This window comes from Canis lupus, chromosome 16, assembly GCF_003254725.2.
Source record: "Canis lupus dingo isolate Sandy chromosome 16, ASM325472v2, whole genome shotgun sequence".
Lineage (NCBI taxonomy): Eukaryota > Metazoa > Chordata > Mammalia > Carnivora > Canidae > Canis > Canis lupus.
Genome location: NC_064258.1, coordinates 26222949 through 26236619, shown reverse-complemented (window position 1 = coordinate 26236619; position 13671 = coordinate 26222949). Strand labels below are relative to the sequence as shown.

Below are 13671 nucleotides of genomic sequence, written 5' to 3'. Positions count from 1 at the left end.
AATTTTTTGAGAGAGGCTTGTATTGGGATGTGTTTTCCTCTTAGGATCACTTTTGTTGTGTCCCAAAGATTTTGAACGGTTGTATCTTCATGTTCATTAGTTTCTGTGAATCTTTAATTCTTCTCTAATTTCCTGGGTGACCCATTAATGTTTTAGTAGGATGCTCTTTAACTTCCATGTGTTTGAGTTTCCTCCAATTTTCTTCTTGTGATTGAGCTCTAGTTTCAAAGCATTGTAGTCTGAAAGTACGCAGGGGAGGAACCCAATCTTTTGGTAATGGTTGAGACCTGATTTGTGATCCAGTATGTGGTCTGTTCTGGAGAAAGTTCTATGTGCACTTGAGAAGCAAGTATATTCAGTCACATTTGGATGGAAAGTTCTGTATATATCTGTGACATCTGTTTGGTCCAGTGTATCATTTAAAGCCCTTGTCTCTTTGGTGATCTTCTGCTTTAAATATCTGTCAGTTGCTGAAAGTGCCGTGTCGAAGTCTCCTACTATTAGTGTATTATCTAAGAATCTCTTTACTTTGGTTATTAATTGATATACTTAACAGCTCTTACATTAGAAGCATAAATATTCATGGTTGTTAGGTCCTTTTGTTGGATAGACCCTTTAAGTATGATATAGTGTCCCTCTTCATCTCTTACTACAGTCTTTAGGGATAAACTAATTTATCGGATATGAGGATTGCTATCCTAGCCTTCTTTTGAGGGCCATTTGAATAGTAAATGGTTCTCCACCCCTTCATTTTCAGGCTGTAGGTGTCCTTAGGTCTAAAATGAGTCTCTTGTAGACAGCATATAAATGGGTCTTGCTTTTTTAGCCAATTCGATATCTTGCATCTTTTGATGGGATCATTTGGCCCATTCACGTTCCGAGTAACTATTGAAAGATATGAATTTAGTATCATTGTATCAACTATACAGTCCCTCTTATTGTGGATTGTTTCTTTGGGTTCCCTTTTTCTTTTACAGTGTCCCCCTTAATATTTCTTGCAGAGCTGGTTTGGTGGTCACATATTCTTTTCAGTTACTGCCTATCTTGGAATCTCTTTATTTCTCCTTGTATTCTGAATGAGAGCGTTGCTGGATAAAGTTCTTGGATGCATGTTCTTCTCATTTAGGACCCTGAATATATCCTGCCAGCCCTTTCTGGCCTGCCAGGGCTCTGTAGAGAGGTCTGCTGTTAATCTGATGTTTCTCCCCATATAAGTTGAGAATCTCTTATCTCACATTGTTTTAAGATTTTCTCTTTATCTTTGAAATTTGCAAGTTTCACTATTAAATATCAAGATGTTGAATGTTTTTTATTGTTTTTTTGAAGGGTCCTCTCTATTATTTGGATCTGAATGCCTGTTTTCTTCCCCAGATTTGGGAAGTTCTCAGCTATGATTTGCTCCAATAAACTTTGTGGTCCTCTCTCTCTCAGCCTCTTCTGGAATCCCAAACAGACATATATTCTTCCTTCTCAAGCTATCATTTATTTTCTTATGCCTTTCCTCATGGACTCTTAATTGTGTTTCTCTTCAGTTTCCTTTCTTACCATCAACTTGTCTTCTATGTCCCTCACTCTCTCTTCCACCTCATTAACCCTAGCAGTTAGAACATCCAGATTGAATTGCATCTCATTTAATCTATTTTTAATTTCGACCTGATTAGATCTCAGTTTTGCAGTAACAGTCTCTAGAGTCCTTTATGCTTTTTTCCCAGAGCCACCAGTAGCTTTTTAATTGTAAAAATTTACAATTTTTATTACAGTCAATTACAATGAAAAATTTATAATTTATTAAAGTCAATTACAATGACTTTCTGACATTGTATGGGAATCCAAATTCTGTAACTCTGTGGCAGAGAGTACTGTTTCCAGTTCTTTGTTTTGTGGTGAATTCTTCTTTCTAGTCACTTTGTTCAGTGCAGAGTGGCTGTATGAGTGGGCTGAGTCAACAATATCAACCACGACCTAAGTAAAATACACCCTATATGATTCTGATGATGTCAGAGACCAGAAAATAAAAGATAAAGAACAGAACAAAATAAAACAAAAGGACCACTAAAGTGAAAAACAAATTTTAAAACAAAGTAGTGAAAATAAGAAGCCAAAAATGAAAAACAAAGAAGAAAAAGAAAAAAAAAAAAAAGAAAGGAAAAGGAAAAAGAGGAAAAAAGGGGGGGAAGAATGCTGGTGGTAAGGAAGTGGTAGGGGACAGAGAATGTAGTCTACCTAAGGGGTCCTAGAGGGTGATCCTCTTGGTTCAGAGTGTATTTTGTTCTATATGTTAGAGGATGCTCAATCCCAAATTTATGTAAACCAGCAATACTTATAGAAAGTCCCAAAATTGAACACTAAAACATAAATAAATAAAACAGGGGGGCAGAATGGGAAGGAAGAGAGAATATAATCTCACAGAATGAACCAACAGTGTTACACTTGGTTCTGGGTGTATGTTGGTTGTGTTTTAGAAGGTACTAACTTCCACCACTGTAAAACAAAACAAGGCAGAAAAACAAATAAACAAAAAACAAAAACCCATGTCTCATATATCTACCAAAAATAAATTGAATATGTTGAAGGGAATCCAGAAGTGAAAAATATATCTAAGACATGTAATTGTAGAAATATGAAAGTCAAAAAGGAAAAAACTTACAGCTATGTATTTTATCTAGTGCAAGAAAGAACATCTCATATTTCATTGAATGATCTCAGAGATCAGAAATCCCTTCTAGTCCACTCCTAGAACTTACTGAATTTGAATACAGTCCTCTTCACTCAGATACTTATACAACTTCTCAGGGCAATAAAACCCATATGGAGGGAGATATATACTCTAAAAATAATTTCAAAAGAAAGTTCAAATATCAAGATAAGAAATATGTCATTCAGACATGTATCTATGCTAAGGGAGGTATCCCCAAATTTGCTACAACAATCTGAAATGGAATGGCCTTCTATAAGAGAAAGAATTAAGATTTGACCAGTAACTACCCAGCAAAAATCAAACCTGCCATTTATCAAAGAGAAATGACTTTTCTTCATGTTTAAATAACCTCTAAGTTAAGACATTTTCTTTGATTAAAAAAAAAATGTGTTAGTTACACTTTTAGCCTCACATTATGCACCTCTGAGTGATTCACAGGTTATAGGTAAATATATTTTTAAGTCACTCTGCAGGCCTACAGAGCAAGAAACACAAAAAAATAATCAGCCACAGTTGTAAAAGGCACTTTGGACAGACCTTAGGGCATTGAGCCTTGCTCTCCAAGATACTTTTGCCATCAACTTTCTCATGCTATCTCTGAAATAAGTGCTTGGAGACATCCATAGACAAGCTAAATAAGAAGATAAAAGTTTCACTGTGGCTTTTCTAAAGAACTACCCATTTAAAGTTATAAAAGAAAAAGGAGGAAGAAAAAAAAGAAATACTGAAAACATTTTCCATGCTATTTCAAATAAGTAAACAGTTGTCCAATGTTCTTACAGACCCAGATCATGGAAACAAAGATTCTAAGTGCGGTGAGACTTAGTCACTTGACTTATAGACATACTCTTCAGTCATTTATTTAAGCCCATTTATGGTTACTTGTGCTATGTTAGGTAAATTTTCATAATTAATAATGGAACCAATATCAGTTTAAAATATAGAAATTAAAGGGAGGAGCAAGATGGCAGAAGAGTAGGGGTCCTCAACTCACCTGGCCCCACAAACTTACCTAGGTAACTTTCAAAACACCTGGAACACCTACAAATTCGACCTGAGGTCTAAAGAGAGAACAGCTGGAATGCTACAGAGAGAAAAGTTTTCGCTTCTAACAAAGGAAGGTGAAAAAAATAAAATAAAAAAGAATAAAGTGGGGGAGGGGAATGTGACTAGCTGGGCTAAAGCAGAGCTGAGAAAGCCTCTGGGGCAGGAAATCCCAGCCCTGGAGAAGCGGGAACTTTAAAAATCCATGCCAGAGTTTTCCCTGATGGAAAAGTACTTAGCAGGGAAATTGGGCAGAATCGCAGGAGGGGCAGTGAAGCTTCAAGATTCCCGGAGTCAGTGTAAGAGGAGGGATGCCTGGGGGAAAGCTCAACACAAATGTGGATCCGATATCAGTAAAGGGCTGGAGCACCGTAGCCATCCGGGGCATTTGGCAGAAGCCAGTAGGTTAGGCGGGCTGGCTCCAGAGCTCTCTTTACCCTAGAACCCGGTTCTGGCATGAAGGTGGCTGTGCCCTGTTCATTTTGGGAGAGGCAGTCCCTGGGAGCACAGGTCCAGCGGCATAGGGCCCCGGATCTCAGGGCGCCCAAGGGGAAAAAGGCGGAATCCTCTGTGCCCCCTGTGACAGGTGGAAGCGGGGAGGCACAGAAAAGCCACAATGAAACTTTTATCTTCTTTTTTTATTATTATTTTCTTTTTATTCTTTATTTATTTATGATAGGCACACCGTGAGAGAAAGAGGCAGAGACACAGGCAGAGGGAGAAGCAGGCTCCATGCACCAGGAGCCTTATGTGGGATTCGATCCCAGGTCTAGCAGGATCGCGCCCTGGGCCAAAGGCAGGCGCTAAACTGCTGCGCCACCCAGGGATCCCGAAAGTTTTATCTTCTTATTTACCTTGTCTCTGGATGTCTCCTGCCGTTGGGTGCCACCGAGCTGTGCAGATCAGTGCACTCGCACCCCAGGAGCATCTAGGCCAGTGCGGACTGTAAAACTGTGGTTAGTTACTAGTGGGGAGCTTGACTCCAGAGCTGGAAATCTGGCCACCGCCATTGTTGTTTTTCCTCTTTGTTTCACCTTCTGCCTGGGAGAGGCGGGGCCTCTAGGGAACAAAGACTTCACAGGCTTAACAGCTCACTCCGAGTCTGGCACCCGACAGGCGGTGGGGCAGATCCCCCAGGTACACACATCTGAGAATCAGCATAGCAGGCCCCTCCCTCAGAAGAGCTCCAGGACTGAGGGAAATTAGTATATAGGACTAGAGGGTCCTTCCCCCCCACTCCCTTTTTTCTCTTTTTCCATTACAACTCATTTTTATATCAGACTAAAATTTTCCAATATTTTTTCTCTTTCCCCAACTTCACAATATTTACCAGCTCTTCATTCTTAAGTTTTTTCCTTTTTGACTCATATTTCTACAATTACATGTCTTAGATATATCTTTCACTTCTGGATTCCCTTCAACATATTCAATTTATTTTTGGTAGATATATAAGACATGGGTTTTTGTTTTTTGTTTATTTGTTTTTCTGCCTGTTTTGTTTTACAGTGGTAGAAGTTAGTACCTTCTAAAACACAACCAACATACACCCAGAACCAAGTGTAACACTGTTGGTTCATTCTGTGAGATTATAGATTGTGCATGCACAGGAATTGTCTTTATTACTAAGTAAGTGAAACTGAGCTAGGATGTGACACATACATTTCCCACAGCAATTAGAAATAAACCATAAGGAATTCACTAAAATATTACCTTAAGCTTTATTTTTTTTTCAAACTAAGTTCTTTTTTTTTTATTTATGATAGTCCCACAGAGAGAGAGAGAGAGGCAGAGACATAGGCAGAGGAGAGAAGCAGGCTCCATGCATCGGGAGCCCGACGTGGGATTTGATCCCAGGTCTCCAGGATCGCACCCTGGGCCAAAGGCAGGTGCTAAACCGCTGCGCCACCCAGGGATCCCTTACCTTAAGCTTTAAACTACACAGAAATTACAAGTGATGGACAAGCATCACACAGCATGGTTTTGGGGTTAACTATAGTACCTCCTGGGGTACTATATTCTGGGGTTAATTGTATTCTCATGGAGATACTAATGAAACAGCAGAAAAATTCAGGTTTGGCCTGTTAAAACTACAAGAGAAAATAAGAGCACTGCATAAAGGCTATAAAATGAAGAGAGGATGCAGAAGAAAACTTTGAAGTAAAAGGGAAGAAAACTGAGGAAGTTCTCAGAGATTTAGAAAGAGAATCGTAAGAATGGCATCCCAAAGCGAAGGGAACACTTTTAAGTAAAAGTGAGTGTGTGATGGAAAGATCAAAGAAAATGAGACTTGAATATTAGCAGCTGATATGTCTTTCATCCGAATCCAGACAACTCAAATGTAACAGCTCAGTTTAAATTCAGGTGTGTCTAATTCCACAGCCTGTGATCTTTCCACTGAACCATGCTGTTTGCTGTTAAAAATCAACAAACCTAAAAATAAACTTTGTGTGGTGAAAAGGCAAATAAAATTTCTACATAGAAATATATATACTAATTCAATATCCAGTGATGCAATGGCTGTTTAAGTCCTGTACTCTTCTAGACACTGAGTCTGTAGAGTGGCAAATCAAGTAGGTGTGATGTCTGCCCCGCATGGAGCTTCCAGTCTTGTGAAGTTGTGGGATAATAATCGGTAGCCACACTGAGTAAGGACTGTGATGGATAAATAAAATGGAGCTCTAAAGGGATGCAACTAAGAGGACTCAGCCTTCTGTGAGATTCCATTACAGCATTGTATCTGACCTGAGATTTCCAGAGTGTTAGAAGTCCCTGAGGTGAGCACAAGTGGTGAGAGAGTCACTGTAGGGTGCCAACAAGTCAGGTTTGTCCAGGAGGGGTCAGCATGGGGCCAGGTTATACAAAAAACTCACATTTCCTTTGTTTCCTTATTTTATCTAACTCACTGTGTTCATTTTTACATATGAGGTAGGTCCACCATGCCTCTTGCTCGTGAAAACAGTGGTTTTGGATAGGAGAGGACCATTGTAGATGGAAGCATAGCTCTGGACCTGAACTCCAAATACAAATACTGGTGCTGACACCTATTAAGCCGACTCACTTGGGTGATTTATAATCCTTTTGGGCCCTAGTTTCTCATTATACTGTACCTATCTCCCAGGATTTCTGTGAGATTTCAATGAGTTAATAAATACAGGTCATATAGACCAATGCTATTATTCTTCTAGAGAGAAAGAAGAATGAATAAAGAAGTCTTAGTAATCACCATCTCTCTCGGGTTGTTCACTGGTAGCCATAAGCCTCACCTCTCACCACCAACACCCATCCGCCTGTCTCTCAACTTTCACCATCCACCAGCCTCTCAAGTGACATCACACTCAATAAAGGAGGCTTGGTACACCTGAACAAACAATTGTAGTGGTGACTATAAAGAAAAGCTTCCGAGGACTGGTGTGGGATTTATGGTTTTGCATGTGAATGAGTAGAACTCCAAAAATAAAGCCACGCTACAAATGAAGGCCAAAGTAGAGCTAAGCATAGATGAGGGAAATCACAAGAATGAAGTGCCTCCTCCTATCAGGAAATACCAGATCTCTCTCAGATCAGCAGGAAAGATCCCCAGAGGCCAGAATGAAACAAATGGAACTATCCTTTCTATTAGATGAAATTCCATATTTCTGACCTAATCTGTGTGCCATAGACTAAGCAACACACACTCTCTCTCTTTCTCATTACTAGAGGGCATTATATACAGCTAACCCCTAACAGAACTAAAAGAAGACTCCTGAACATCACTTTTGTGTCTTATCCTGCAGGTTTCCTCATTTTGTTTCTCTCATTCATTCAGTTAGTGGTCACTTTCCTAACTCTGGCCTCTTTAAGATTCTTACCCATAAAATGAGAAATTCAGATTCAATGATCTCTAAAATACTGTACATGTATTGTAATCTATGTCACTATGTGCTTCACACTGTGTCAAGATTTATATAGAATATTAAAACTCCTTCTGGGAATATTCAGTATAAGCTTGGAAGACAAGAAATACAATTAAAACAAGAGGTTGTATGTTTTGGGGTAAAGCAATGTATTTTGTCAATAGTGGCAACGAACATGAAAAAAATAGGTACAGTTGTGGGATACAAGAGAGGATAACCACTAAGAGACTAGGGGCTGCTGAAGAGTTAACAAGAGCCAAACTTTGAAAACCAGAAGTGAGGGAGAAGTAGAGATAAAGAACATCCTGGAAGATAAGCTGGTGAGGTATTGTAGAGCTTGGTATTCCTGAAGGATAGCGAGGGGCGGACTTGCCAGCTGGTGTTCCGATTTGAGATAGAAGGGTAGCAGAAAAAAAATCAAAGAGGAATATTGAGACCACGTTATGAAGGATTTTGAATACCAGGCTGGGAGTCTGTTCTTTGCTCTTAAGTTAATGCCTCTCCCAAATTTTTTGCAGAAGTATCTCCAAGGTTGTGAGATATATGAATGCTCCCATCCTTATCTGACTGTAAAGGGAAAAGTTTTGAAGTTTTATGATAATTTATATAGACGATTTTTAAAATACAGTGAAATAATGCTATCAATGTTGTATTCTACTCCATAATACCTATTTTCATTAGATTGTAATGGATCTGATTTTCTTTTATCAAAAATTCCAGGAAATCTAAGCTGTAGGCAAATGATTTATCTTAGAGGCTTAAGTACCCTGTACTTACAGCCAAATAACCCTGGAGGTAAGCTACTCCAGCTAAAAAGCACAAGCCTTACGTTATGGAAAATCATTGCAAATATTTTGAAAAGAAGAGAATCACACACCATTTCAGGGCATGGCATAATTTTAAAAGGAAACCAGAGCTACAGGCAAATGCAAACTCTTTCTGTTCTAGAAGATTCTTCCTTTTCCTGAACACTTCACATCACAAAGACTTCACAGGACAGAGATAAAGACTGTCACTGTCATTGATAAACATTAGACAGCCCTTAGGACTTCAAAGCACTTGCACATACATGATTTCATTTTGATTTTAGCATATTTTTTCAGTGGGTGGGGAGATGGATGAGACAGGTGAAGGACACTAAGGACACATTTATCTTGATGAGTGCTGAGTAATACATGTATCACTATATTATACACCTGAATTAATATATAATACTGTGTGTTAATACACTGGAATTAAAATTAATGAAACAAAAAAAAACCTTATGACCACAGTACAAAAATGAAAAAAAAAATAAAGAATGGCTCAGAAGTCATGAAGATTTGGCCACCGGGAAAATTTATACACTTTGCTCCTTGAAGACATTATTACTTTTATTAAAAAAGTCAAAGGATGCCTGGGTGGCTCAGCGGTTGAGCATCTGCCTTTGGCTCAGGGCATAATCCCAGGATCTGGGATTGAGTCCCCCATCAGGCTCCCTGTGAAGACCCTGCTTCTCCCTCTGCCTGTGTCTCTGCTTCTCTCTCTCTATCTCTCTATGTCTCTCATGAATAAATAAATAAATCTTTTTTTTTTTAAGTCAAGAGTTTATTTGAAAAGTTTCTACTTTGGGAAATGTTAAATTTCTAAGTACAAATCATCCTGCAGGGCGGCCCCAGGGGCGCAGCGGCTTAGCGCCGCCTGCAGCCTTAAGTGTGATCCTGGAGACCCCGGATCGAGTCCCACATTGGGCTCCCTGTATGGAGCCTGCTTCTCCCTCTGCCTGTGTCTCTGCCTCTCTCTCTGTGTCTCTCATGAATAAATAAATAAAATCTTTTTAAAAAATCATCCTGCAATAATGAGGCCTTTCTTGTTTGATGGGGTAGTCCTACTTTCCATTAATTTATTTGTATAAACAAGGCTAAGAACATTGTAGCAGAGAGTCTATGTGTGCATGCTGGCTGGTCCTGATTCCTAGGTGCTGGGCATGGGTGCTTATTTTGGAAAGACAGCTTTCTCTTGAGGCTGTTGTGGGGAATTTAAGAGAGAGTTGTCTATGCTCTCCTACCATGACGGTTGTGTTGATAACCATTGTTTGCATGTGCCTCAACATCTAGCATATCCTTTCATAATTCATAACTGGGAAAATAATGAAACATTGGAACATGAGTGTCTCTTCCTATTGCTATTTCTTCCAGACCATATTCCCCAGACCAGAAAATTTCATGGTCTGAAATTTTGGATGTGTGCACCTCTGTGTGTGTGTTTTGTGAGTGTGTGTGTGTGTGTAGGAGGAGGAGAGTTAGTCCCATGTGAGACCCATGAAATATGAGTTCAGAACATAATAAGAAAATTTATGATTTAAAGAAGCACTCCAAATGTCTTCCCTGACTCCAAATCTCTCTCTACCTACCTGCCACGAATCTGGCAAAATTAAAATATTCCCAAATCCTTTATTAAAGCATAAATACCTTAGGGTGGAAAGACTTAAGGAAGTGATGGTGAGGTTAAAAACCCCTATAATATTAGCTCCAACTAGGAAGCTTAGAAACTTATAGAAGAATGATATATAGGAAGTCAGCTTGCTCAAACTTTCACATAAGGACATGTCTTGTTTTTTTTGAAAGTCATTCATCCAGCTCTAGTGAAAACATAGCAAAGACTGAAAAACGTATCACTTAATGAAGCAACTCCTCCCAGAATTACAGTATAATAATGGTATTTGTTTGAATAATTATTTTGCTATCAACTTTCATAGCACTTTTAAATCTATACTAATTTATTTAATCAAGTTACTTTTAGACATGCTTTTGATTGTTAAACTAAAATCTGCCTGCATGTCATTTCCATCTTGTGGTGTCATCTGCTTGGAGTAGCTCATAAAATGTGACTTCCATGAAAGATCTCCATCTTGAAAATCACTCTGAAACCCCCCTAAGTCAATCTGGGGTAGGAAGAAGTTTCAAGGGAAAAGAGTTGCTGACCTACTTCCCAACACTTAGGGGAAAAAAAAATGGAAAAGCTGTATGCAAAAGGTTGCTTCTGTAAATTTGAATAGGAAAAATGTCATAAGAACTTAGATGAACAATACTGGGATGTTAGTTAAGAAAATTCCAGTGAATGTGTACCATGCAATATGACGTGACTATTAAAATGATGATGTAGTGATCAGCATCATCATTCTGACTAGGAAAGATAGTCACAGCATACTGAGTGAAAGAAGCTCATTATAGGAAATACATATGATTGCATTTTACAAAATTATAAACATATATATATATATATATTATAAATATGCTTGGAGAAATAGCTAATGGGTGGTTAATTTGGTTGTATTTGAATAATGGGACCTAAATGGTTTTCTTACATTTTTCTTCTTTATATTTTTCAACAAGGACACTTTACTTTTTTCTGCAAAATAAATATAGCCACTTTCAATATAAAACAAGGATAAGTGGTGATTAGTAAATAGTTGGTCATCAATACATGTTTGTTGAATTGAAACTTGAAGATGAGAAATGAAACATTGTCGAAATCCTTTAAACTCAGAGACTGTGATGTATGTGCATGTGTGTGTGTGTTTGAGCGAGATTGTAGTATGTGTGCACGTGTGTGTGTGAGAGATTGCAGTGTATGGGCATGTGTGTGTGTGAGAGAGAGACTGGTGTGTGTGCATGTGAACGTGTGTGCACACGTGCATGTGAGAGAGAGAAGAGACAGAAATAAAAGAAAGGCATCTTCAGGCTGGTCCAAAAGAAGCAACGTAAACAAATTAATAAAAATGGCAAAGATGAATTTAAATGAAAATAAAAGTCCCAATGAGAGATACATTGGATGGTGGAACTGAACCAAAAGGGAAAGTGGCAGGAGTCTGTTACTTGAGTCATGTCAAAAAAAAAAAAAAAACAAACAAACAAAAACAAACAAAAAAACATTATTTTGTTTGTCTTTTCCAGTTTTTGAGAAAGTTGACCTTTGAAAGACCCATCTTCGTTTCTTTTTTTCATTATGAGAAAATTCAAAAGGGTCAAAATAGGATGTCACATTTCTCCTGGGTGGTTTCGGATTTAAGGTAAAACATCTCAGTGTGACTGAGCAGCCACTCCATGGCCCAGGCTTTCCTCTCAGGGGAACATGTTCTTTGGAAACTTCTGGCCTGGGGCCCTTGTAGCTGGCTGGGCCCCAGGCCTGGTGTACATCATGGAAAATGGGGGCCTGTATTAGCGACACGTGGGCTGTATTTAAACAGTATGTCATGGCCTCCTGCCTGTGTGTAGGTTTTGATAAGGTCATAACACATCTGTTTTGAGTCTATCCTCACAGTTTGAGCAGGAAGTAAGTAGGCTCTGAAGATGCCGGATTCTAACCAGTTAGAAGGGGGTTGTGAGGCTGTCTTTTATGATGAAATTGAGTACAAAGGGTATTTTAGCATTTCTTCTATCTCCCTCTTATTTTGTGAGCTGATCTCTAAAACTTGTCCATGGAAGCCACAAACAGAAAACCAGAAATCAGGTTACAGCACTGGAGCCATGACCAGGCTCATTGTGGTACTTTATGGTACTGTATTTCAAAATATGTGGCCACTTGACCTCGGGTTCAAAAGTGTTCCCATGTCCCAAGAGTCCCAAGTCCTACAATAAATCCTTCCAGTTGATTCTGCTGATTCTGTAGCTGAAATCTACTCCATGTCTTCTACTACTTCCTGTTCCTGTACAATTCTTCCTGTGATCTACACACAACACCTTTCTTTAAGCTTTCTTCCACTCCACCCTGGACTTTCACCATAAACACTCCATTGAATACAAGTGCTCTATCCAAGGTGACTTAGTCTGAAATCTCATGCCCCTAACATCAGTAAAAGGTGTGACCTTGGTATCCAGCTACTTCCTAAAATTCTCTGTCTCCATAGCATTGCCCTGTTCCCTTTCTCCTACTTCTCTTGCTATTTCTTCACTCCACTTTCATGGCACATTTTTCTCTTGTCCCCTCTATTCTTCTCTCTCATTCTAATTCTCTTGTAGAGAATTAGTCACTCTCAATAATTTTACATAGTTGACTACCATTTCACTTACTACCACTAAATGCGTCTCAGTGGATGTCCCATGGCCATCACAAACTCTAGAGGCCCAAAGCAAACTCATCCAAATCTAGAGCAGGGAAGAGACACATTCTCTATAATCTTGCTCTGTCCACTCTCTTTCCAATCTTGAAGGCCATAGTTTGTAATTATGGCCTATTCTTCCATTGCCTTGTATGTCCATACTTCTATCCAAGTCTTCCTTCTTTGAAATTTTAAATTACAGAAAGGTAACACCCTGTCCTTCCCTTCTCCAATAAATAAGACTGTATAGTTCCAATTGTGGGTTACTCTCAATTTGTCCTCTGTGCACACAATTTAACTGGTACACTATGAGACTATATTTCTTAAAATACTACATATATTGGACTATTCTATTGCTCAAGAATATATCATTGATTTACTATTGATGAATGGAAAATGCTAAATTTTCAGTTGTGCTTTCAAGGCTCTCTGTGATCCATAATTATTCCCACTTGATTTCCCAGAAATCAAGTGAAGCCACTAAGTATTGTGTTCTAGTCATGTTGGTGAGTTTCTTATATCCTCTTCCCTGAACCTTCTGTCTAAGCAACTTCTATAGTAGGATGGGACTGAGCCCAAGTAAAGAGTACCTCTTCCATGATTTTTTTCAGGACTTTAAGTGGGTTTAAACTCAATAACCACAGTGAGAAGGAATTTTACTTATGAACTGTGGAAAAGAATTCTAAATGGGGAATAAAATGCTTTCATCTCACTTTTTGCCTGAAGCATTTGTGTATAAATCACTGCAGAAATTTCATATGAATAAAGCATTTCCTTCCTCCATCTGAATTCACATTGACTTTAAAATGAAACTAACAGTAGTAAATGTGAGTTGTTGGAAAAAAACTCCAATTCAAAGAAGTTTAATAACAATGTCTCTACTCATTTATATTCTTGGTAGGGAATGAGTATAATAAACACTTTTCTGTTTTTATCCTTGAAACTATTCACTGTTG

At 38.6% G+C, this 13671-nt stretch overlaps 1 long non-coding RNA gene across 2 annotated transcripts in view; it reads right to left on the bottom strand.

Moving 5' to 3' along the window:
* LOC125752639 (uncharacterized) overlaps positions 1-13671 on the bottom strand; it is a 118526-nt gene that overhangs the window by 32885 nt on the left and 71970 nt on the right. The gene's annotated exons all lie outside the window — the stretch shown is intronic.